Genomic DNA, 25,832 nt, shown 5'->3' on the forward strand with positions numbered 1-25,832 from the left:
GACTTTAATTACCCCACTATTAACTAGGAATCCTATACACCAAATGTACAGGCACAGAGATTCCCAGATTTTGTAAACACAAACTCCCTAGACCAGATTGTCAGTACATCAACCAGGGGAGGCAAACATACTGGATCTGGTCCTCAATAATATGGGAGAGTGCTGCACACCCCCTAGTGTAATGTCTTCCCTGGTAAGGCCAGACACAAAATGGTCTCCTTTGAAATAAAAATAAAACCTGGATCCTCAGCTAACTCTGGAATACTCAGGAACTACTCTAAGGCTAACTTCCTTCTATTAAGTAATAACCTGGCAAAATTTCAAGCTCTATAAATCCTGAGAACACTGCTGCCTATGCAGAACTGTTCAACGAAACCCTATGCAAGCATCTTAATAGGTGCACCCACCAGAAAGAAGTACAGAGCTAATCCAATAAAATAGGCAACCCTGGTGGAATCACAAAATCAATAGGCTGCATAATAGAAGGAAGAAAATCATGGCAAAAATTAGGAGGTGCAGCACCCAACAGGATAAAAGCACTGTCATCAAACTGTATAAACAACTCAGAGGACAGATAAAGTCTACCAAAGCCAAATTTGAGAAAAATGTGGCTTCCCAGGCCAAGGGCAACCACAAAGCATTCTTTAGCTATGTCCACAACCTCAAAAGCATCATACAATTGTGTGCAGAGCTCATTGTAAAGGGAGCAACCTATGCCATGCCAGATGATAGAGCAAACCTACTGAACAACAAATTCAGCTTCAGCTTTACCCCTCTCTCCTCAACCTTCCCTCAGGAAATACCATCAAATATAACTCCCCCTGCTATTACTAGGGAACAGGTCCTTAATGCTCTCTCTAAGGCCAAAAGCACTGCATCAATGGGCCAAGACAATATCCCCGGATGCTCTCTAAATAGCATGAAACATGACCTATCAGGCCCTCTGGAATTGCAATTTAACTGTAGCCTCCAAACAGACTTTGTGCCTCATGAATGGAGAATAGCAACAGTCATCCTTCTGCACAAAGGTCGGCCATCTACAGTCTCTGGAAACTACAGACCCATAAGTCTCACTAGTCTTAGATTCAAAGCCATAGAAAGAATTATCATGGAAATGAACAACAATGATATAGTAAACCTCCAGATACTGGACCCAACCCAGTGTGGTTTCATCAAAGGCAGGTCATGCCTACTCAACCTGGTGGACTTCTTTGAGAAGGTCATCAAAGCAATGGATGAAGGCAAAATGGTTCACACTGCCTACCTTGACCTGGCTAAAGCATTTGACACAATACCCCATTCAGCCATTGTTGACAAACTCAAGAGGTTAGGTTCAAACTCGTATGTCACCCACTGGATAGCCAACTGGCTCACAAACAAGAGCCAGGAACTCAGAAATGAGGAGTCCACCTCTACAAAGAGGCCAGTCACAAGTGGAGTCTCTGAGGGATTGGTCCTTGAAACTCTCCTTTTTTGGCATTTACTTCTGTGACGTTAGGGCCAATGTCACTTGTCTCTGTCACTTGCAGATGATTACAAATTAGGAGCTGTCATTGAATCCCACACCACCACAAATGATCTCCAGAAAGGGGTGACACAGACAAACAACTGGTATTGGAGCCATGCACTAAAACTAAATGCCAAGAAATGCATAATAGTATTCTTCAGAAAGTCATCCACCCCTTGTAACTATCACATTGACAACACACCTCTTAGAGCTGATCCAGTAGTCAGGGACTTAGGAACACACATAGATAGTAATCTAGCCTTTGACCATCATGTGTCGACAGTAGTGAGGAAATCATTATATGTTGCACAACTTATAAACAAAGCTATGGCATCTAGGTCTAAGGAAGTCATTGTTCCTCTGCATTTAGCATTCATCAGACCTATCACTCTGTACAACGCCCTCTTTGGTATGGACCTAACCAGGCATATCCAACAAATGGAAGGTCCACAGAGGTTCCTCACTAAAAAATATAGGGCATAAGTAAAATGCCCTATGCAGACCACCTCAAGGTTCTTTCTCTGTATTCTGTCTCCTACAGGTTGTTGAGGGGAGATCTATGTGTGGCATACAGGGCATTGTCAGATCCCACTCTGGTGGACCTTCTGCACATCCGCAAAACAAACAACACCAAAATTACCTGTTCTAAATACTTAAAACTTGCCTTTGATATAAATAGGACCTGCTGGAGGGACAGGTATGTATCACAGAGACTACCCCGTCTATGGAACAGACTCACCATCCATGTGAAGCAGAGTTCCTCCCTAACCCAATTCAAGTGTAACTTGGACAATTGGATGGAGAACAGGAAATGTATCCCTGGCTTGACACCTATGTCTCTAATGGACACAGCCAGTCTGTAAATGGTTCATCTCCCAGGACCCTCCTTGTAAATGTTTCTTCTCCCAAAATCCTGCTTACACTTTTCAAGGGTACCGGAACTTGTCAGAGATTTGGGATGCATGGCTAGGCTTAAAAAGGCCCTTGTGGTCATTAACCTAATAAACACCTATGAACCTAAGGGAAACACAACAGCTGTTTATAGTCTATCTTGTTTTTTTTTTTTTTATTTGGCAATAGGCTGAGTGAGCTGGTCTTGACATCCTTTAAAGCCACGACCTGGTACATATTGCATGTACAACATTTAGAAAGAAAGAAAGGAAAAAGTAAAGTGACATTACTATCATAGAATCATTAAATAATGACATTTTGATCTACAAAAATACTATTGTCATTTGCAGCATGCTCTGTGATCAGTGAACTATGCTAGGACAGACTGTTGACAGCTTCATTTTTAGCAGACAGAACATTACTCAGTGAACATTAGACATTGTTGGTGTTTTCACTATGATTCCAACTGTCTTCTCAAGACATAACACCAAATATAGTATTAGTAAGATTAAATATATAGCATACCACTGCATTCTGAGAGTAAACAAAAATAATTAAAATGGATATTAGTACTTGTTTGTTAAATGTAGTTATCCACTAATCGCAAACCAAACAAGGACTATTGATCTTTCATAACACACTTACATCAGCATTTGAAGATGTTCACACAAAATGGGAAGACAATAAACAAAAAGATAAACAAAAAGATGTTAGAATAAAGTAGGGTAAATTAACTTCCCTCTTTAAACAAAAGCTTTTTCCAAGGCCTCTGTAAATATTTAGATTATTGTGAAATGTGCAGTCTTCTCAGAATAATACATGACTACATGTTTTATGTGGGGAGGTGCATTCTGTACTAGAATATCCACATAAAATATCTCTATTAGTTCAACAACAACTTGTTACATAACTTTGCCTTCAGTTAATTTTTTTTAAAATATAGAAACTCTCAGCCTTGCCTATGTATTTCCCCAATGTTATTTCCATCGGCATTTATAATGTAGCGGGTTCCACTATATAATTATGCTGATCTCAAATAAAATCTAATTAACATTCACAAACTCCTGGAAATTAGTTCATTTTTTTGCATCTTCTTCTTTCTCATTGTTAATTAAGTATGTATCTCAGCAGACACTTCCACTGACTGTTAAATACATCTAGTTTTAATTAATGATGTATTAGTAGTAACCACATGTGATACCATCCATGAGGTGTGTGTGACACCTTTCATGTCAAACAACTACATGGAACTGATCAATAGAATGAGGCAAACCATATGCAGATGTGTTTCAGGATTATAAAGCAAAACCTGTTAACACAGAAATACAGAAAAAGATTCTGCTGATAAAGGTACCTTAAATCACATACTCTGTCTATTTCACTACCTTCTGGAAAAAATGCAGACCCTATTAAATGAGATCCTGTATGTTTTTGTTCCTTCCACCAGGTCTAAAAATAGCTTTACATGTGTCTTCATCCCGGTTCAACAGCTACATTGAAGGTAATGAGAAGAGGCCATTTTGTTCTAATAAAATCCTGCAGACTGAAAGGAGAAACAAAATGAAGAGATTTACTTTATTGCTCCATAGTACTACTGCAGGAAAAATAAGGACACACTAAATACAGAGCACGTAATTATGATCTGCCATCTGTGCTTAAAGGTAACAGGGGAAGGCTTGTAGTTCCTGCTGAGACTATCTTACTGATATGCCCTTTTTCACAGAAATCAGATTTCTGGCACTGGTGCCAGTGGTCTGGGTTTTAAAATGGACTGAACTTTTACGCAGGGGTGGACTGAATGAGATATGTTTACACCAAAACAGACTGCTCTGTGATGCAGTGATGAGGTGTGGCTAAATGTATAGCAAGTACCATTACCTGCTGGCAGTCAGGAGACCATTTACATCCTGAAGAAGGCAGCACATGAATGAACAGTGGGAACAGGTGTTTTGGCATCACAACATCAAAAAATAAAATATATCATTCTTACAGCCCATTTGCTGCAACTTACACAGCAATCATGAAATGGGTTCCCAGCTCATTGGACACCTACTTGTGACCCATTAATGGCTATGATGCCTGGAATATTTCTAAGATGATGTCTTCAGCACCCTAATATAATACTGGTAACTACATTCATGTAATCAGAAAGAAGAGCTCTTACACTGAGGTACAATAAAGGTAGCCATGGGTGGGGGGGACGGGAATATACTACCATGTTGAAAGAAATGTTTGCCGAACACATCTTAATCGACATGGAAATATCAACCTTTTAAAATCCCGAATGGCCGCTTCAGCGAATTTTTTTCCCAGGGGAAAAAAAATCACTCAGCCGTACACAAACAAACAAACTTTCAAACCCTACATAGTGGAGGCTACGACCCCCACACCCCCTGATGTGGGGGGCTGTGCCCCCACACCCTCCTAACTAAATATACCAACTCTGAGATCGCAATACAGTGGGGAAAAGGGCAAATCCCTGATGATGGCCAAGCAATGTTTTCCCCTGGGAATAAACTCGCTGAAGCTTCCATTCAGGATTTTAAGAGGTTGATATTTCCACGTTGATTAAGTTGTGTTTGGCGAACACATCCTTTGACATCTTAATATAGACCCAGGGGGATAGTGTGTTGGAAAGGGGGTTATAACTCTCATAGAATTAAGTATATAAGGATGCAACAGAAGTAGAAAAAGAATGAGTACAGAAAAAGTGTCACTGTGCAAGAAACTACTCCTTTGTAAAATATTTATATATCTATATCTCTTTAAATATATGTCTATCTATAGCTATATCTATGTAGATATAGACATACAGATATATGAAGTGAGAGATCTTGTTTATCTTCAGCTAATACAATATGTTAGGAAACTGTTATCACCATAGCAATAAATTGTACAAGTGCTACTACAGGACATTTGTTACAACCAGTGTCTAAAATAAACTGTATAAGCCCAAACATCAGCCATTTATTAATGATAACATCTATCATCTCACCCCAAGCAGCCTATAATAGAAGAAGCAATTAACAAAAGAAAAAACTTTTTCACTGACTAAATAACTGCAGATTCAAGTGTATAATAAAATATTATAATACGTTGCAAGCTGAGAATAGGATATATTCATATGAACTGACTGTATACAGACTTTATCTCTCCATGTTAGCCAGCAGGATTGCTGGACCTGTCTTCTGTTCTTAAACCACGTGCCATGCCCAGCCTGTGCTGCAGAAATACATTGATGACATGTTTAGCCAGACAAGGGAGGGCTCTGTTGGTGAAGTCTACCCATCCAGTCTTAAATACATAGAAATACACACACACACACACACACACACACACACACACACACACACACACACACACACACACACACACACACACACACACACACACACAAATATTTCAGGCATCAGCAATAATGCCATTCTAGCCAGCCAACATACCAGAACTGTTATTCCCATAATTAGTGTCCAGGTTGTTCTTAAAAATATCTAAACTAATGCTTGATTTAATATAATTTGGTAGTCTGTTCCATGTATTAGTTACTGTCTCAGAGAACCAATTAGTACACTTCTCATTCCTATATAATTTTCTTCATAGGTTATCTGATGATTCTCTGCTGAAAGGTTAAAAGTCACTCTGAACAATCAAGCTCATTCTGATGGGACCAAATAACTGACTGGTTAAGTACGCTAGTCAGAAACTGAGCAGACTAGGTGGTATACATTGCCCTTACCTGCTGCAAAAGTCCACAGAATGATTGTCATGGCATGCAAGTAAAACCTTTGCAACTATGATACATTTTAGTTATTGTTTTTTTGGCAGCTACCATTAAGTCAAGTTTGGAGCATCCCTTATTACTCCTTCTTTCTTTGTGGCCACTGCAATGGAAGGAATTCCTGCATTTGCCCCTTTCTTAGGTGGGTTCCATCCACTTGAGAAATAAGACCTCTTGGTCATTACAGGCTAGTAAACCTCAAACCAGGTTAAAGAATGAGAGCACAAGCGTTGTCATACGGTGGCCTGTTTTTTTCTGTTAAACCCTTCGTTACCCTAATTTGCTGGAGTTGACATTACTGGGGTAAGAGACCAGATGGAAGGGGAGTAAGGCTAGGTGTATTGGAGGTAGGTTCAAATTGTTTTATCACGGTGTGGATGGGAGGAGAAATGATGTAGGAGTTATCCTGAAGGAACAGTATGCTAAGAGTGTTTTGGAGGTGAAAAGAGTGTCGGATAGAGTGATGTTTATGAAGCTGGAAATTGATGGTGTAATGATGAATGTTGTTAGTGCATATGCTCCACAAGTTGGGTGTGCGATGGACAAGAAAGAAAAATTTTGGAGTGAGTTGAATGAACTAATGATGACTGTACCCAAGGTTGAGAGAGTGGTGATTGGAGCAGATTTCAATGGGCATGTTGGTGAAGGGAACAGAGGGAATGAGGAAGTGATGGGTAGGTATGGTGTTAAACAAAGGAATGCAGAAGGTCAGATGTTAGTGGATTTTGAGAAAAGGATGGACATGGCTGCGGTGAATACGTATTTTAACAAGAGGGAGGAGCATAGGGTGACATACAAGATGCACACAGGTGGATTATATCTTATGTAGAAGGGCTAGTTTGAAGACTGTAAAGTGGTGGCAGGGGAAAGTGTAGTTAGGCAGCATAGGATGGTGTTTTGTAGGATGAAATTGGTAATCAAGAAAAGGAGGATGAGTGTGAGGGCAGCACCAAGGATCAAATGGTGGAAATTGAAAAAGAGTAATTGTGAGGTGGAGTTCAGGGAAGAGTTAAGACAGGCACTGGGTGGCAGGGAAGAGTTACCAAATAGCTGGGTAACTACAGCAGAGCTAGTAAGGGAGATGGCTAGAAAGGTGCTTGGTATGACATCTGGACAGAGGAAGGACAACAAGGAGATATGGTGGTGGACTGAGGAAGTACAGGAGAGTATACACATAAAGAAGTTGGCAAAGAAGAAGTGAGATTGTCAGAGAGATGAAGAAAGTAGACAGGAGTATAAGGAGATGAGGTGCATGGCAAAGAGGGAGGTGGCGAAGGCTAAGGATAAGGCATATGAAGAGTTGTATGAAAGGCTGGACACTAAGGAGGGAGAAAAGGACCTGTACTGATTGGCTAGACAGAGGGACCGAGCTAGGAAAGATGTGCAGCAGGTAAAGGTGATAAAGGATAATGAGGGAAACATACTTACAAGCGAGGAGAGTGTGTTGAGCAGATAGAAAGAGTACTTTGAGGGGTTGATGAATGAAGAGAATGAGAGGGAGAGAAGGTTAGATGATATGGGGATAGTCAATCATGAAGTGCAATGGATTAGTAAGGCGGAAGTAAGGATAGCTATGAAGAGGATGAAGAATGGAAAGGCTGTTGGTCCAGATGACATACCTGTGGAAGCATGGAGGTGTTTAGGTGAAATGGCAGTGGAGTTTTTAACTAGATTGTTTAATGAAATCTTGGAAAGTGAGAGGATGCCTGAGGAATGGAGAAAAAGTGTTTTGGTACCGATTTTAAGAATAAGGGTGATGTGCAGAGCTGTAGTAACTACAGATGGATTAAATTGATCAGTCACAGCATGAAGTTATGGGAAAAGAGTATTGGAAGCTAGGTTAAGAAGGGACGTGATGATTAGTGATCAGCAGTATGGTTTCATGTCAGGAAAGAGCACTACAGATGTGATGTTTGCTCTGAGAGTGTTTTTGAAGTACAGAGAAGTTCAGAAGGAGTTGCATTGTGTTTTTGTAGACTTAGAGAAAGCATATGACAGAGTGCCTAGAGAGGAGTTGTGGTATTGTATGAGGAAGTCGGGAGTGTAAGAGAAGTATGTAAGAGTGGTACATGATATGTACGAGGGTAGTGTGACAGCGGTGAGGTCTGCAGTGGGAGTGGCTGATGCATTTAAGGTGGAGGTGGGATTACATCAAGGATCAGCTCTGAGCCCTTTCTTATTTGCAATGGTGATGTGGACAGGTTGACAGACGAGATGAGACAGGAATCCCCGTGGACTATGATGCTTTCCTTTCTTTGCAATATGTCAGCAATTCCATCAGGTCAACTTGCTTCTCTACAAGACTGAAGCACTGGAGAGACTTACAACAAACTTACAGCATCATCGGTTTCTTTTTTTATCTTCCTGTGCAAGAGTGTGTATGCTTGGACAGAAGTCTCTGTATATGCTGTTATTATGTTGTCAGAAGGAATAAATAACTATTGTATAAACCGGCAGGAGTAGTACATTTCCCTTTCTTATGGGACAACAAAGGGACTTTTTTTTTTTTTTTTGGTGCTTCCTTAAAACTCAGAGCTGAGTTGCTTCCATTGTGTAATGGTTAGCACTCTGGACTTTGAATCCAGTGATCTGAGTTCAAATCTCAGTGGAAGCTCTTGCTCTTTCAGTTTTGTCATTACATGCACCTCTGGAAACAGTTTTATTCCAATCACTCCTGTCCAGCGTACATTGAAGAATGGATGACAGCAAATGAAAAAATGCTGAATCCTCCTGTAAACATTAACAAGTATTTAGGACACACTCACTAAAGAATGAAGAAAGATTTATGAGATATCATGCCAAATATGGAAAACTGAGAAAGGAATCAGAATTGCAATGGTCTTCAATTGATGCTGTAATGATCACCATGTTGGCTTTCTACTAAATAAAGACTTAATGGGTACTAAGGAGCATGTATATCTTATCTCAATGTCCCTAAGTACTAACATTTGTGTTCCTCTCTTGAATTCTGGACTGTCAAAAGTGCATTTTGACTCTGACATCTCTGAAAGAGTTGGAAACTCAGCCGGACAAGAGCTATGAAATAATGCCTCCTGCTCCCTTCTGCATTTGGGTGGAAAATAATGCCACTGATTAATCACTCACTGTTTCAATACATTTTCTGCCCTGATTACTTGTATTTTTTTTAAATGATTACTGCATAGTATAAGACAAAAATACCATTTTCAGAGATGCACTGTTATAACAGCCACAAAATAACAACACATGATCTGTAGTGAGAGTAGGGAACAGGTGTAGGAGACCTTGGAATGATGGAGATATGCTCTAGAGAGAGAAGAGGAATGAAGGTCAGCAGGACTAAAACAGAATATATGTGTGTGAATGAGAGGGAGGATAGAGGAATGGTGAGGATGCAGGGATGAGTTTAAATACTTGGGATCAATAGTTCAGAGTAATGGTGAGTGTGGAAGAGAGGTGAAGAAGAGAGTAGAGGCAGGATGGAGTGGGTGGAGAAGATTGTCAGGAATGATTTGTGACAGACGAGTACCAGTAAGAGTGAAAGGGAAGGTCTGTAAATGGTAGTGAGACCAACTATGTTACATGGGTTGGAGACAGTGGCATTGACAAAAAGGCAGGAGTTAGAGCTGGATATGGCAGAGTTTAAGATGTTAAGTTTGCACTGGGTGTGACGAGGGTGGACAGGATTAGGAATATGTATATTAGAGGGTCAGCCCAGGTTGGAAGGTTTGGAGACAAAGCCAGAGAGGCAAGATTACATCGGTTTGGACATGTGCTGAGGAGGGATGCTGAGTATATTGGAAAAAAGATGCTAAGGATGAAGCTACCAGGTAACAGGAAAAGAGGAAGGCCTAAGATAAGGTTTATGGATGGGGTGAGAGAGGAAATGCAGGTGGTTGGTGTGACAGAGCAAGATGCAGAGGACAGGAAGAAATGGAAACAGATGATCTGCTGTGGCGACCCCTAATGGGAACAGCCGAAAGATGATGATGATGACATTACTGGGGTTTGAAATGGTGCCACAAGGGCCTGGCTCTACCTTCATGGTGTCATGTCCCTCATGCCTCCTAATACCAGCCCACACTGCCAGCAAGACTTTCCCAGCTCTTGTCTTATCACTGACACTGAAATGCTTTGGTTCTGTGCACCCAGGCATGTCCCCTCCCAAGGAGAAATGAGCAGGCTAAGCCTTGGCTTTTCTATCCTACCATATTAGCTCCAACAGGTGTCTGATCTGCTAGTTAAACTGCAGTCACATGGGTCACAGTCAGGGCTTCAACCATCTATGCCAACAGAGCTGGCTTATATTTCTGGTGCAGATTTGAAGGACAGCAGCTCAGCATGCAACTGCCAACCAACATGGCATCTAAATTGCAGCAGAAATGAGACAGCATTCTCTTTCTTTAAGCAAGCATTCTGTAATAACTGTTTATATTTTAATTATTCTTTTTATTTCATTATGTACCCTTTTGTCCTCTTGGTCTCCTGCAGCTGATCCTCAACCTATATTATCTGTTGTACTTTACAAGATGGGTCAGTACTTATGTCTCACTGGGCATATGTTTAAGGACTTAATGTTGCTGACATCATATTCTTCTAGCAGACAGCTTCTTAGATGTATATGTGATAAGTGAAGACATTTGCAAAGTGTCTGGTTCACATCTGGTCAGCAAAAACACTCATACAATTTTTTTCATTTCTCCAAGCCTTTTGAGTTTCTAATACCATGACAGGAATGGACCCCATTCCTAAGTCAAAGCACAATTAAAGTTCATGAAATTAGTATTGTTTCACCATACCATGAGGACTTTAAGATGTTCCCCAAAAAGCAGTATATTTCCCCTCAGAGTGCTTCTTATCTGGTAGTCTGTTCGGACTGCAGGCGGAAGACAAGAAGCTGCAGTTCTGCTAAACAGAAAATGAATGATTTATCATTTAGGTCACCAAAGTAGTTTACTTCAAAAATGCTGTAGAACATTGGGAGAGCATACAGCAAAGAACATTTACTGATACTTTTCAATGTTGTAATGTTTGGATCAGTTCAGGGACATCATAAGTAATCCTATCTAGCTAACTTCTTTGAGGCAGTGGTCCAAAAGACCATTTCTCCAAACTAATCACCTGTAGTATTTTTATATAATGATAGATGTTCTGATTAGTCCTACCATCTCTCTATTTTTATCCCACAAATCCTTCTCATAACCCAATAGGAACACCTTTTTGTTAACATAACTCTGGTATAACCTCTTTTCCTTCATATTTACTTTATATCTGCTTGGTTTTCTTTCAATCTTTCACATTCTCAAAAAATATGAACCCATAATCTTTCGTCTTTCCTACACCTCCAACATCACCCTTCTGTTCTCAGGAACATTTTCTTTATTTTTAGTAAATGATAGAAATATTTATGCAGCCTTTTCCATGCAGAAATTCTAAATGTACATGCCTTTGTCACAGACATGGGTAATCTAATTGTTTCAGCTCACTCTCCATCGTTGATCTCTTCTCCTAGTTCTTTAGTCCAGCCTTTTTCAATTTATGACTAAATTGTGTCATTTTTCTAACAATCCAATTACATCCAAGTTTCAGCAATACTTCGATTTTCTTTACCTCTGCTCTTCTATTCCCAGTTTCCTGCATTATCACAGGGGCTGATGTTATTTCTGTCCATTCCTTTTCTGTAATATCTCATTGAATTTTCAAGCCCAAATACTTGAATCCTAATGATTTTTCTAATTAAATTATGTCTTCAGTTCCTCTAAGTTTTATTTTCCCCCATATATATTTGGGACCAGTATCTTACTTGATTTTGCTTTTTGACCAATGCCATTGCATTGCATTATATTGTATTGTCTTATTTCCTCTGTCATCTTTCAATTGCCCTATGGGGACAGTCCTTAAACTCCATTTATCCCTGTCCCCATCATGACAATCTTTTGAAATTCTTTTTTGAACTTGTTGCATTTCTAATAAAGTTAAATCAGTTATTTGGATTTCTAGTAAAACTTATATAATAACCCTGCCTTCTCTCAATTTCTTTTTGCATTAGCATCCTTTTCCATTCAGTGTCATATTGAATGCCTATCATCCTTTACTATGAGGTATGCTTATAGGCATTGTTTCAGGCCTGGCACTCCCAGATCTCCTCTTTCTGACTCTGGTAATCTGTCCCATGCAACTCTTGGCCTTCTACCTTCCCATATGAAAGCTGAGCATACCTGCTCTACTTTTTTTAAAGAAAGTAGTGTTCGGCAATTCCCAAAAGGCCTGCACTGGATATATAAACTGTGGGATAATACACAATTTTTAATACCTGCACTCTCTGGCCCACATGTAATACCAGTACTTTCCAACCTTCAATTTGTCTTTTAATTTAATTATATATCTTGTCATAAGTGCCTTTCATTGTATCATCAACTGTTTTTTGTAGCTGAATTCCCAGATATTTTATCTGTTTTGCTAGTAGCCTATCTGTCCTCTCATCTCCTTTTTTTCTGTATTTTCCTATTCAAGACTAGAATTTTTGACTTATCTTGATTAATCTTATATCCTGACTTTTTTTTTCAAATGCTGCCATTATATCCCATTTCCAGTATCATGTCTATAATCAGGCAAAATCAATAGTACATAATCAGTGTATGGTGATATTTTCTTTTCCTCCAATTCCCATTTATATCCTATAATTTGACTCTTTCTGATGGTTTCTGCTAGGGGTTCAATATATACTGCAAATTGTAACAGCAACAGTGGACATCCTTATCTTGTGCCTTTTCTGATTTCTACCTTATATGATAACTTTGCTCTTTCACTCTCAGCTTTACTCCATTACATCTTTGTGCTGTCATCTAAACCCATCTATCTAGAAATCCATTTTGCCTTAACATTTCAAAAACATATTCCCATCTTACACTATCAAAGGCTTTCTCAGCATCTAGCGATACTAAAGCCAGCTCATTATTCTGCATCTGAGCATCCTGCATGACTAGAAGTGTCCTCATTACATTATCTGTTGTTCTTCTACCACCTGCACATCCTACATGATCTTGGTGTATTAATCCTCGTAGTATGTTTCCCATGTTCTCTGCTTGTTTTGCCATAAACCATTTATAATCGCGACTGAACACTGATATGAGCCTGTATAAAGTTGGGACTCTAGGGTCCTTCTCTTCCTTTGGAATTACTGACATTATTGCTTTTCTCCATGATTGAAGTATTTCTCTTCCCTTCATTATGTCATTAAACAGTTTATGTCAAATGTTCACAACACCTTCTTTATGTAGCTCCCAAAACTCAATTGGTGGCTCATCATTACCCAGCAATTTCCCTTTTTCATTTTTTCCATACATTTAATAATTCTTCCCAGCATCTTTTTTTCATACTCTTCCAAAGTGGTCATCTTTGGCCAGTTCTAGTTTCCTTTTCCTTGTCTCTCCTGATGCATCTCATCTCCTTGTCAATATAATGTTAAATAATAATCTCTAAACCTTTGTAGGATATCTTGTCATTTCACCACTTTCTCTTCTTGGATCCCCTAACTCATACACCCCTCTCTCTACTTCTCTTTGCCTTAGTCTCATTGCTAATACTTGTTTTGCTTTAGGAGTCAAGTTAAAATATAACTATTCTTTTGCAATTCTTTTATTCCAAATGTGCTCCTCCAATTGTCTCTGTATATACTTTTTAATTTCTTTCCCATTCCATCCTATTTTAATTGGCTCCTTTCTTCTCTTTCTGTGTCTCCACTAATTCCCCATGTCAGTTTTTCCTTTCCCATTCTTCTTTCATTTTGTAATATTTGAATCTCTCATTTTAGTTTCTTTACGTTGATTTAAATTATTTGTTTTTTCTGCAAATAGGGCTTTATCTCTTTTCCAATAAATATATTGGTAATCTCCAGTGTCTCTCCGATCTTGTTCTCTCCCTCCTACTAACTGTAGGCATAGCATAACGTGGTCTGATGGTGTAATTGGTTCTGTTTTAGTTGGTTTAATCTAATCTATATATTCTTTCATATGTCCTCTATCAATCCTTGACCATGCTTTATACTGCTGGGAGAAAAAAGTGTATTCTACCTTCTTTTTTATGTTATTTAATAAATCGGTTCTCTGCTTTTAATTACTTGTCATATTTTTACTGATATTTTTTACGAGGGTTTTCTACGGTTTTGTGATTTATTAAAAAAGTGTATTCCCCTCCAATCTGCCTACTTGTTCTTATCTCTCTAACATTCTACCCATCTCAGGGATCTCATACTTCCTCTCATAAATTTCCCTTCCTGAGTTAGTTTCTTGGCCCTTGGCCCACCTTCAGCTTCCCTTCTGCTTACTGTTGTGCTCTAATCCCAATATATATTCCCACACCTTCTTGAAATCATATTATCTCCAAAAGATGACCCTCATATCAGCAATAGTTCTTTTTTGGAAGGAGATAAACAGAAACAAAGATATTTTAAGACCCTGTATCACATGTTTCACACCATTATATCTTCCTCTTTCATTTTCTAATTTATTCTCCATATTCATTAGGCTAGCTCAGTCGGTAGAGCATTAGACTCTTAATCTGAGGGTCATGGGTTTGAATCCCACATTGGCCGGTTGTATTTTCCATAGCTCAGATGGTGCAGTGGTACATTGTGGTGAATGAAGTGCCAGAATTCTGGGTTCAAGCATTACCACTACCCCTCTTTACTGTCTTTTTCCCCAAGTGGAGCTAGCTACCACTTTGTATCCCCGCTCCCCAGTCTCTTATGTTTTTTTTTTGTTTAAACAAGAAACATCTTTATTAAATTATCATGTATGACATAGGCCATGTTACATTTATATGAATGACAATAAACCATAGAGACACAATCTCAGTTGCAAACATTATACATTCCAAACTGTGAGACACAACTGTAGCTGCAAACATTACACATCACTTTTTAACATATCCAGTCATTGTTTAATTGTTAGTCAACCATTACCTAGCTCATTCAAATCCTGCCTTCTTTTAAACATCCTTCCTCCTCTGCATGTATTGATCTCACAGTTCCCATTTTTTCCTGTGTAATTTGCTCCTACCCTTTTCTAAAGATCCCAGTTCCAGTTGTTCTAACTGTTGCTATCTTCACTGTTTGTACTAAAGTTGGTTTAGACTTTCATTTCCATTTTCTAGTAATTGTGTTTTTTGGCAGCCATCATAATTAGACTCAGCAAGGTTTTACAATGTCTAGGCAATTCTGAGTTTGTATCATAGCTCAAAAAATCATTCTCTAGACACTCCAAATTACTCACCTAGCATCTCTGATAGAGCAGTCTGAAGGGAATCTTTAAAGTCTACTAACTTGTTACACTTCCAGAAACTATGCTCTCAGTTACCTCTTTCTGCCACACCACACATCCAGCATTTGCTGTCTACCTGAGGAAAAATTCTTTGAAGTCTGCTTGGAGTATAAAAATACCTATGTAAGCACTTCCAGGCAAAGATATGAAATCTTCTAGATTTTGTTGCATATTTGGGAGACATACATATATCCTCCCATTGTTTCTTTGTGAATTGCTTATCCAATTTCTCTTCCCAGTCCCTCCTAACCTCCTCTGATTGATTCTTATAGTTATTGTGCAATATTTTATATGCTCTACTAATTATTCCTTTCTAAATTGCAGCTTCTATTCTAGATTCTACTAAAAACTCTACCAGTGCTGGTCTTTTATTTAGGACCCCCCCATTTCTTTCTCTTTGCCTATACTCTGATATCAGTCCTTGATATGGACGGCAATCTTTAGCTTGCAGTCCAGATAAGTTCTTAGCATCTTGCTATTGCATTACCTTTTCCTCTCTAGTTATCTGCTCCCAGTAACTTGGTTCCTTTGCCACTTTTCCCCAATACATCCCTCCCCCTGTTACTGATTGTATCTGTAATTGCAGTCATCCCTATCGGCAGAATCTCCTTTTTCCATTCCCGTGTTGGCATAGTTCTTAGAAGACCTTCTGCTACGTTATGAATATAATATTCTGTGTGATTACTGTTGTTCTCCTTAAAGGTCTGCATACAAAATCCCAGTCTCTTCCTGTTACTTGAGCTTCCTCCCTGTTTTATCATCATCTCTTTCCACCTTGAATTGTAGTTTTCTGCTTGGTAGGTATAGGAGCTTTAACTTTGTTGCTCTGAAATCCCCCTTCACCTCGCGTTTCCCAGTCTCTTTTGTTCGTCCTGTGTTCAATGTGTTTTCTTGTATCATAAATACTGTTGCTTCTATTTTTATCACATATAGTAGCATTCTCTCTCTTTCCCCTTTGGCTCCAAGCCCATTCACATTCCAGGACTCAAGATCAAGTCAGAAATTACTTGACATTGTCGACATTTTGTACGGCTTTTTCTCTAATGATAGCCAGAAGTTTTATCAATTCATTCCTTCATGTTGCTACTTCAAGTGCCAACCAACAAACAAATCTCTTCCAATTAATCTTTTGATCTTTATATCCCTGTTTCTTCCTGTCTACCCCCCGCCCCCTTATTCTACATTTCTTAACTAACTGAATTACATACATGGAAAAAAACAGTGAATATAGCAGTGAAGCAACCAGGCAGCAGTTGAACCATAAAAAAAGACGTTTATTATAACAAAGTGGTAAGCGCTTTCACTAATAGCTTCTTCAGACCAACAAAAAACACACTTTGAAACTCCATTTAAATATAGACATTCAGCCAATCAAATTATAAAAGCAATTATAGACATCTTCTTAAAGTCAAAACTTCTTAAGATAGTCCTTATTAAAAAAAAAAAAAAAAAAAAAATACATATATATATTTTCTAAAACATTAGATCCTACTTTAATAAAAAAATTAAAACTGTGTGTGTGTGTGTGTTTGTGTATATGTATATATATATATGTGTGTATATATATATATATATATATATATATATATATATATATATATATATATATATATATAACATTCCTATATTTATAGCATATAAACAAGAATGCATCAATAAATAGCTATTCTCCTAGATTTAAGGGTAGGTGTCAGAGATGCTCTTTCATTGAGACCAAAACCCTTATCAGCTCTAAGTCTTAAAATTCAGTTCACCTCTTTCCTTTCAGTGAGGTTCCTGACATCCCCTTCTCTTAAAGTGGGAACATTCATATCTATGGGTTTTGGTCTCAATGAAAGAGCATCTCTGAGAGTATTTATTGATGCAATCTTGTTTATATGGTATAAATATAGGAATTGTTTTATATACTCCTTCTTTTCTTCAGTATCATATCCCTCATGCCTTACATCCCTGCCATAACTATAGCAGCACGCTTTTTTTCTGCTGACTGGGAGCCCCTCCTCACTCTGCACACCTTTCCCTTTCTCCCAACTATATTTCTTATCCAGTTTAACAAGCTTTAGTTCCACCCATCTTTTCTCCTTCTTCTCTTCTTTCTTTGTCCATTATCCATTCTATTAATTCAGATTACTAAGTTCTTACTTTGACCTTTCTTTTCTTAAATGTACTGTACTTAATCCTCAGCAGTGGCGACTTCTCCTATCTGTTACTCTCATTCTCTTAGGTCAGCCTCCTCCTTTCTGTTCACTTTTTTTCCTTTTATTAATTTGCCAAGAATTTCCCTCCTTCCATGCTATTATGATTATTAAAACCCCTTTCTGTCTTTAACATATATTTTCCCCTCCCCTTTCTTTCTTTTTTTCCCCTTTATTTTCCCCTTCTTTCCTTCCTTCAGGGGTATTTCTTCATGTTGGATTGTGATTATTTACCTCCTATGACCTATTCACTTCCTCTTTGTGGCTGGTTTACCCTACCTGCTCTACATATTCAACAGAAAATAAAAACAGAAAAATAGAATACCCCCCCACCCTGTGTTTTCTGCCTCATATTCCATATGTAATTTCTTATCGTCTGCCTTTATCAACCTCAATGCCACCTGGTTCTTGTGTCAATCCTCCCTTGAAACTTGCTTCTTTCATTATGTCATCTTCACTTCAGTACTTCAGCCATTATTCCATGTTCTGCTCATCTGCTCATATAGCACTTTGTCATATCAAATACCCAGATTCACAGTTCCCGTTCTCTTCCTTCCCCCAATCCAAATACATGCAGCACACATCACATTATCTACACCACTGACTAGTCTTCAGTCTAAGATATATTAGTCATTCAACATTCATTTTGACTACACCAAATGAGTCTGAGTCAAAAGGAAAAGAGGAGGGGAGTGCCAATCCAATCATCGTATCGAATCCGCCTACAGTTCCCTTTCCCTCCTTCCCCCAACCCAAACACATGTGGCAGACATAAAGTCATTTGCATTATTGATCAGTATTTACTTTGAAACATGACACTAAACTTTCAATATTTATTTTGACTACATTGTTCAATGACCCTAATAAAGAAAAAAGTTGTTTACCTCACTCACCAGTAGTTACTTTAACCTCTAGTATTATTCTTTCAATATTTATTTTTAACTAAACAGTTTAATTCATCCAATCAGTGTGAGAGGCTTCAGTGATTACATGTTGAGCCTACCTTGGTCAATTTCTCCAATCATTTAAGTCACAATGTGGCTTCCTTTCTCACACTAATAAATCGCATAAGGAAGAATACACACCTAACAAAATGCTTTTACTAGCTACCTTACTAACATGTTCTACAGGAGAAACCTTTTGTTAGTTTTCCATTGCCGCATCATGTATCCTTTTACTTCTACTTTCCCAAATAATACCAGCTTTCTATCTGAGCTTCTGTTGTCTCTGAAATGACAGAAAATACCTGTTTCCAGTGGAATCTTGCTGTTGATGGGGCTCATGATTTTCAGTGTGGCTTTCCTGTTCTTCAGTCTGTTCTGAGGTTGAACTTGATCGATGGTTCATAGATCTATGTATATAGGCCAGTGCGTCCTCCAGTTGCATGAAAGATTGGGCCCTTCCATTGATGAAGATTTACATGGTGGCAGGATATAGCAATTGCCAGCAAAATCCTTTCTCCTTACAACGTGGGACCACAGAAGGAAGGAATTTCATTTCTTTCTTTCTTGTTTTGTATGAATAATCTCTGTAAAGACTCTAGTATTTTCAAATTTTTACTGTTTCCCAGGCTGCCATATTTTAGCCAAAATTCTTTCCTTCACTTCCTAAGCTTGAAACCACACAATTATCAGGCGAGCCTTTCTTATTCCCTGGGTCTGCAGTGTCCATACAATTCTATGAGCTCTTACTATGTTAATCTCCGATTCTGGCATCTCAGTCCATTGTGCTATCCATTTTTTCACCATTTCTCTGCAATCATCTTTTTCAGTGTTCTCCGGTGCACTGGTTATCTTAATATTTTTCCTTCTGGCCCTGTCTTTCAGGTCAGTAAATTTTTCTCCACACAATTTGACCTGGCTTCTGCCACTTCCATTCTCACCTTTAATTTGATGTTTTCATTTATTAGAATTTGTTAAATATCCAAATGTTGATTCAGACCATTTTGCAGCTCTCCCATCTTCACCTCTTTGCTTTGCATATTTTTTTGTAAAACTGCTTTTAGGGCCTTAATTTCTGTCCAAATTGCCGGTAATTTTACCAGGCCTTCTTGCTATGCATCCATTTCCCATGACAGTTTTTGGATCTGTGTATTGTTTCTTTTATTTGTTTATTTATTTATTTTTTTACTCTCACCAACATCCACCTTCTTATTCTTTTATTTCCTAGTGGATTTTACTCTACTCCATCAATATGTCCAGTATTTTAAAAATGCTACATCTCCTTAGGGGTTTAAAGCTCAGAAAGAGGGAATGTGATTCAGAGCGTTGCCATACTGGAAGTCTAACAGATCTTCTGGCTGTCTTATTTTCAGAGGTAACGTATTCCAAAGTTTTCCAGCCCTGTATTTGAAGGTGTCTGTACCACATGGTTTATTTTTTTTTAATCAAGAGTCACCAGTTTCTATTTGCTTCTAGTGAAATTTCCATGTGTTCCAAGCAACATGCCTAAGGTAGCTGCTAAGTCTTGATTATGCAGAGATTTGTATACCCAAATTAAGTCTCCTATGTATAAATGGTAGTGGGCTGAATACAGGTTTAACATTTTAAATATGGCTTCTTATTTTGAAATTTTAACACTAATGACATTTTTAATAAAGTGCATTTGTACTTTTCCATCTCTTTGATATCACTAAGACTATAACTGCAAAAAAATTTATGTATCCAAGTATATGTCTAATTATGCTTTTATATATAGAAATCAATACTGTATTACTTCTAGAAGCATTGCATCTTAGTAATGTATTAAATAAGATTCAACAGACTCAAAGATTCAAAGAAAATGAAATTTTGGGTTTCAATTATTCCATAACACTTCTTTACCCATGACCTAGTATGCACTGCAAATCTCAGATTGATAGCTGTAAGAATCCCAAGGTCATTACATTTTGCAGATCTGAAGATTGACTCATTATTGGTAACATATGGATATTCTAAGTTATCCTTTTGTAAATCAAGTACGTTTCATACTTTTACATTTCATAGCATTGTTACCTGCCTGTATGATTAGTTTGTCAACCTAATTTCGGAGTATTTCCTGACCTATTAAGAATTCCAAGTTTACAACTTTTGAATAATCCACAAAATTAGACACACTTTATCTCTAGTTAGTGGACATAAATACATAAAATAAACATGGGACCAAAACTTGACCCTTGAAGTACTTTGCAAACTGGGCTAAACAGATATGATTTAATATTAATTATATGGACTACAGATGTTCTCTCGTGTAACCAATTCCTTATCCATTTAATTAAGCAAGGGTTCCTGTCATTTTTTCCAGTGTCTTCATAACAGAAAAGTGAGTAGAAGTGACGACTTTTGCAAGTTCCAAGTGCATAATATTCATCAGAATATGTTTATGTTCCCCTGTTATTATATCTTTGTAGAAGGATGTTAAGTTTGTTGTACAAGATCTGCCAGTAGAGATTCCATGTTAGAAAATGTAGATGTTTTCAAAGCTCTCTTGATGTTTCATACATTTTAATCAGTACCCTCTCACAGGTTTTACCAGCAATACTCATTAGACGTATCAGTCAGTAATTGTCAGATAAGTCAGATCGATTGCCATTACGTAGCAGAATTACATGTCCACATTTCCATTTATTTGGAACATATCCAGTGGACACTGATTTCTGGAATAGAGATATTAATACTGGGTTAGACAAACACTTATTTTATTTAAGAAGTAACCCTTTAAGTTGTTAGGCCCTTCTGCAGAACCTGTTTTAATTTTCTTAATTTCTTCATCAACACATTACACACACACGTAGATCTTTTTTGTTTTTTGTCAGTTGGTATTTGCTTTAAAGGTTTGTTATATCTCTCACTGAATTTCTTTCAAGATTATACCTCAAAAATATAGGTATGCATTGCTGAAATTTGATTTGCAACAATGAGGCTGTATCTGGGGGGGGGGGGCTAGAAAAGGAAAAATAATTAAAAGATGGTAGAGTTCTGAAAGAATGTATGAAAATATTTGGTATGAAAGATGTGACTTCAATAGTAAGAACTCAGAGAGAATTTACATATTATTCACCAAGGTAACCAATTCACCTGGGCTAGATTAGACAGATATTAATTTTCACAAGAAAATGTGCAATTAATTGAGAACTTTGACACTCATCCAATAACTCTTTCAGATCATGTGCTAATAATTACAAAGATAAAAATGCAGGGTAATGAAGTAAACATGAGACAATGGTACTTCCCCACCTACATGTTAAAAAAGAGGAATTTAAAGAATGGGTAGCGAAAATTATGAAGTTCTTAGGGAAGATAGAAAGTACTCAAAGTTATAGTTGGTGAGATAAAAAGAAAGTTGGGTTTAAAAACATGGTAGAAATAAACAAAAAATAGATCTGATTAAGATGTAATGAGGATTATTTAGAGGGGCTGACAAAGTTTAAAATATTACAAAATAAGGGGAACCTCACTGAACAAAAAGAGGCACAATTGCAGAGTACTTAAGAAAATAAGGGAGCACCTGGATAATATTCATGAGTTTAGAAATATTGCTGTTAAGCAACTGCTTTTGATAATTCCAGAGCACAAAAAACTTTTGGCACAATGACTTAGGGAACAGAAAGTAGAAAGTGTTGGTGGCAAACTTAGGGAGCCTATAACAAAAAAGATAACTAGACATCCTGTAGAGGTATTACAAAGCAGAGTTGTTGGGAAATCAAGAAAAAGCACAAATGGAAATAATTATGGAAGACTTATCTATGCCAAGGTTAGAAACAGATGAGGCTCAACATCTCATAGTTAAGATAGGAAGAGATGATATAAAAATGGTGATGTATAACCAATCTACAGGAAATTCTCCAGGGATAAATGGTATTCCTGTGGAAGTTTGAAAGCTAAGAGAGACAAAACTGATAAAGATCTGGTAGGGTTTGTTTAAAATGATTTTAAAAGGAGGGGAGGCACCAGTATGCAGGAAAAAAGGGCACAATTGATAGATATAGACCAGTGTGGTTTTGTGGAGGGAAGGCAAACATTTGACAACATTAATAGAACATTGATGGTCCATATGGAAGCAGAATGTAAGAAAATACTGCTGTTATTGGTAGGTCTTGATGCAGAGAAAGCATTCAACAGAGCAAGCTGAGATTTTATAAGAAGGGCAATGGAAGCATTTGCATTTCCTGATACAAAAATAAGGTCAATTAGAAGGACATATGACAGATCAGTGGCAATAATTAAAGTGGAAGGGTTTCTCTCTAATGGTGTGTCTGAAGAGAGGAATCAGGCAAGGGTGTCTTCTTTCCTCATTGCTATTTGTATTATATTTAAATGCAATGGCAAAAAAGGGACTCAGAAATTCAAGAATTCAAGGATATAATTGGTATGGTGTTTAAGAAAAATTTCCTTTATTTTGCAGATGATATTATTTTGCACTTTATGGAGCCAAAAAAGGATATCTCAGTGTTGTGGAATATTCTGAGACAGTTCCGGGTTTTTTCAAGTTAATAAAATTAATGAAGATAAAAAATGGCTATAGCTATAAGCTATGTACCTACACATTAATTGGTTCAGGGATATCCATATTTATGGGGACATGATAAAAGGAAGTATTAAGGAGTGTGGATTAAAAATCATTCTGTTAGGGCAGCTAAGGATGTGTGCGAAGAGACTAAACAAAAGATAATACAAAAACTGAGAAACTGGTAGCCCTTGCCTATGGATAAGTATAGCAATTTGCAAGCAGTAAAATGTTTTTAGGCCTTTTAATTTTATATACAGGCCAGGCATATGGTTATCAACCAGAGGATAGGTTGTGGGGAGTAATTAATAAAGAGCTAAATGATTTTAGTTGAGAGGGGACGAGGGCAAGAGTCAAGTGGGAAATGTTGATCCTCCCAATAGAGCAAGGAGGTTTAGGATTACCTGATTTGAAGGGATATTTTAGAGCTACAGAAAGATTTTGGACATAGATCCTTATGGTGAATAGCAACAGTCATACAGAATATTGATATGTAGACTGTATTTTATATAGCATATATCATCAACAGAAGTAGGTCAAATTTAAAAAAAAAGACAGCTGGGTGCACAAGACCCAGGTTAAAATGTGCCCAATCCTGGTAGGCGCATTGGTGCCAGGACTGGAGAAAATGACAGTGTAGAATCCTCAAACTACAGAAACATTCTTATAATGGGGCCAGGCCAGGCCCAGGGGGAGGATGGCCTCCCTGTTGTAGAAGGAAGTAGCAGTCTACAAAAACTGATAGGCCAAAGAAGAGCCATAAAGATGATGGAGTGGACTATTGAGGATAAGAAAAAAATTATGCATTGTTACTATTATGCAAAAAGTCCAGAATTTCCATACACAAGATATACAAAAAGATTAAGAGAGAAATTAGAGGAAAGGAAAATACTTCCATAAAAAAACTGTCAGAAGCTTCAAATAAAAATGTGTGTTCACTAATAGAACAGATTTGTGAAAAACATTATATAGACCAAGAAACTTTGATCTGGTTGGAAAAAGAGGCATCTTAGGAATTGCGAAAATATAAACAACAAAACCTATAGATTCTTGAAAAGTATAAAAAAGAAATATGGCTATGGGAAAGAAAGTGAGATTTGATATGATTCCATATCTATGCAAAGTCGAAAGCCAAATTAATCAATACAAAAAAAGGCAGCCCCAAAGATATTTGAAGAGAAATACAGGCAAAGGAATCCAGATATGGAAAATTTCACAATAAAAAAATATCACAAAGAGGGAATATAGAAAAGAAAATTAGTAAAAAAATAGAAGTACTAATGTGCTGGGAGCTCAACCAAAAACCATGAGTTCCTCTTTTCACGTTTTACCTGTACCTGTGAAGAAGAAAGAGAACCTGAACAGAGGCCGTTCGTTGAATCTCAATGCAAAGAGGCAAAAAACATCCATGTGACTGCCAATGGCAAAACAGACTGTAATGTATATAATATTTCTGATTATATTTTATCTGATGCTGAAAATTATGTTTTGAGCAAGGGACTTACATTTGTTCCAAGTACAAGGTCAAGTTTTCGCCTCACAGTAAGACGCTGTCCAGTTCGATTCTCAGCTAAAGCGTCTTCTGCGTGGAGACATGCGTGAGTGGGCATACCTTCGTTGAAGGTTGTGCATCAGAACTGGTAACTCGGTATGTAAAAATCAACTACCAATCATTAGCGGACTGGAGTTCCGCTGTGGCAACCCCTAACCGGGAAAAGCCGAAAGACACAAAGACAAGGTCAAGTTTTAGTGACTGTGTGTTAGATTTGAGAACGTTTGCCAGAAATGTTGAATTGAAATGTATTTATGGTACAGACTCTGTTCCTAGGGACTGTACTCTTAGGCAACTGAGTACATTTAACCCCCCTGTCAGTCAAGTGGTTGAAACTTTTATAAAAACTTGTGAAGATGATATTTTTAAGTTTTTGAACACAAAAAACTAGCATGTTTTTCATAACATGAACTGGGAGCAATGCCAAGCATTAAGGACACTTATAGAGATTAAGAATATCATAATAAAACCTGCTGATAAGGGAGGGGCGGTTGTAGTCATAAACGGTGAATTCTATCAGAACAGTGTTCTCATGTTGTTAAGGGACTCAAATACTTATCAACAGTTAACACCAGTTGATATTAATAGGATTATTGGTAAAGTTAAGCATGAGTTTTCCAACTTAAGGTTAAGCAACTGTATTAATGCAGATACTTTTAAGTTTATATTGATTGAATATCCCATTGTTCCATTGTTCAAAGCTTTACCAAAAATACATGAAGATCCCAGGAACCCACCATTATGTCCAATTGTATCTGGAAGTGGGTGGGCTTCTGAACATGATTCTGTATGGGTAGAGTTGGTTTGGTTTGTGTACCCAGAATGTTAAAGGACACAGCTCATTTTTTGCAATCTTTACACAGTCACTTAGGTCCCAATGCTGACTGTATGGATTATTTGTTAGTAACCCTGGATATAAACAGTTTGTTCACAGTAATTACAAAAGAATATGGCTTGATGGCCTTGAGGCCTTTTTACAACAAGCACAAATCTTGAATCAAACTGATACTGACAGTGTATGTTTACTGTTAAGACTGTGTGTTGAGCAACAATATTGTTATGTATCATAATTGCTTCTATCAAGAGAGCAGGGGGGTGGCCATGGGCACCCCCCTGCACAAACTCA

At 37.7% G+C, this 25,832-nt stretch overlaps 1 protein-coding gene and 1 non-coding gene across 4 annotated transcripts in view; one reads left to right on the plus strand and one right to left on the minus strand.

The window, feature by feature from the left end:
• Positions 1 to 25,832, minus strand: part of REEP1 (receptor accessory protein 1) — a 1,259,835-nt gene that overhangs the window by 152,732 nt on the left and 1,081,271 nt on the right. The gene's annotated exons all lie outside the window — the stretch shown is intronic.
• Positions 8,719 to 8,790, plus strand: TRNAQ-UUG. Its single transcript has one exon. It is a non-coding gene; the product is annotated as a tRNA-Gln (tRNA).

This window comes from Protopterus annectens, chromosome 2.part1 (genome assembly GCF_019279795.1).
Source record: "Protopterus annectens isolate FY-2018-M chromosome 2.part1, PAN1.0, whole genome shotgun sequence".
Lineage (NCBI taxonomy): Eukaryota > Metazoa > Chordata > Ceratodontiformes > Protopteridae > Protopterus > Protopterus annectens.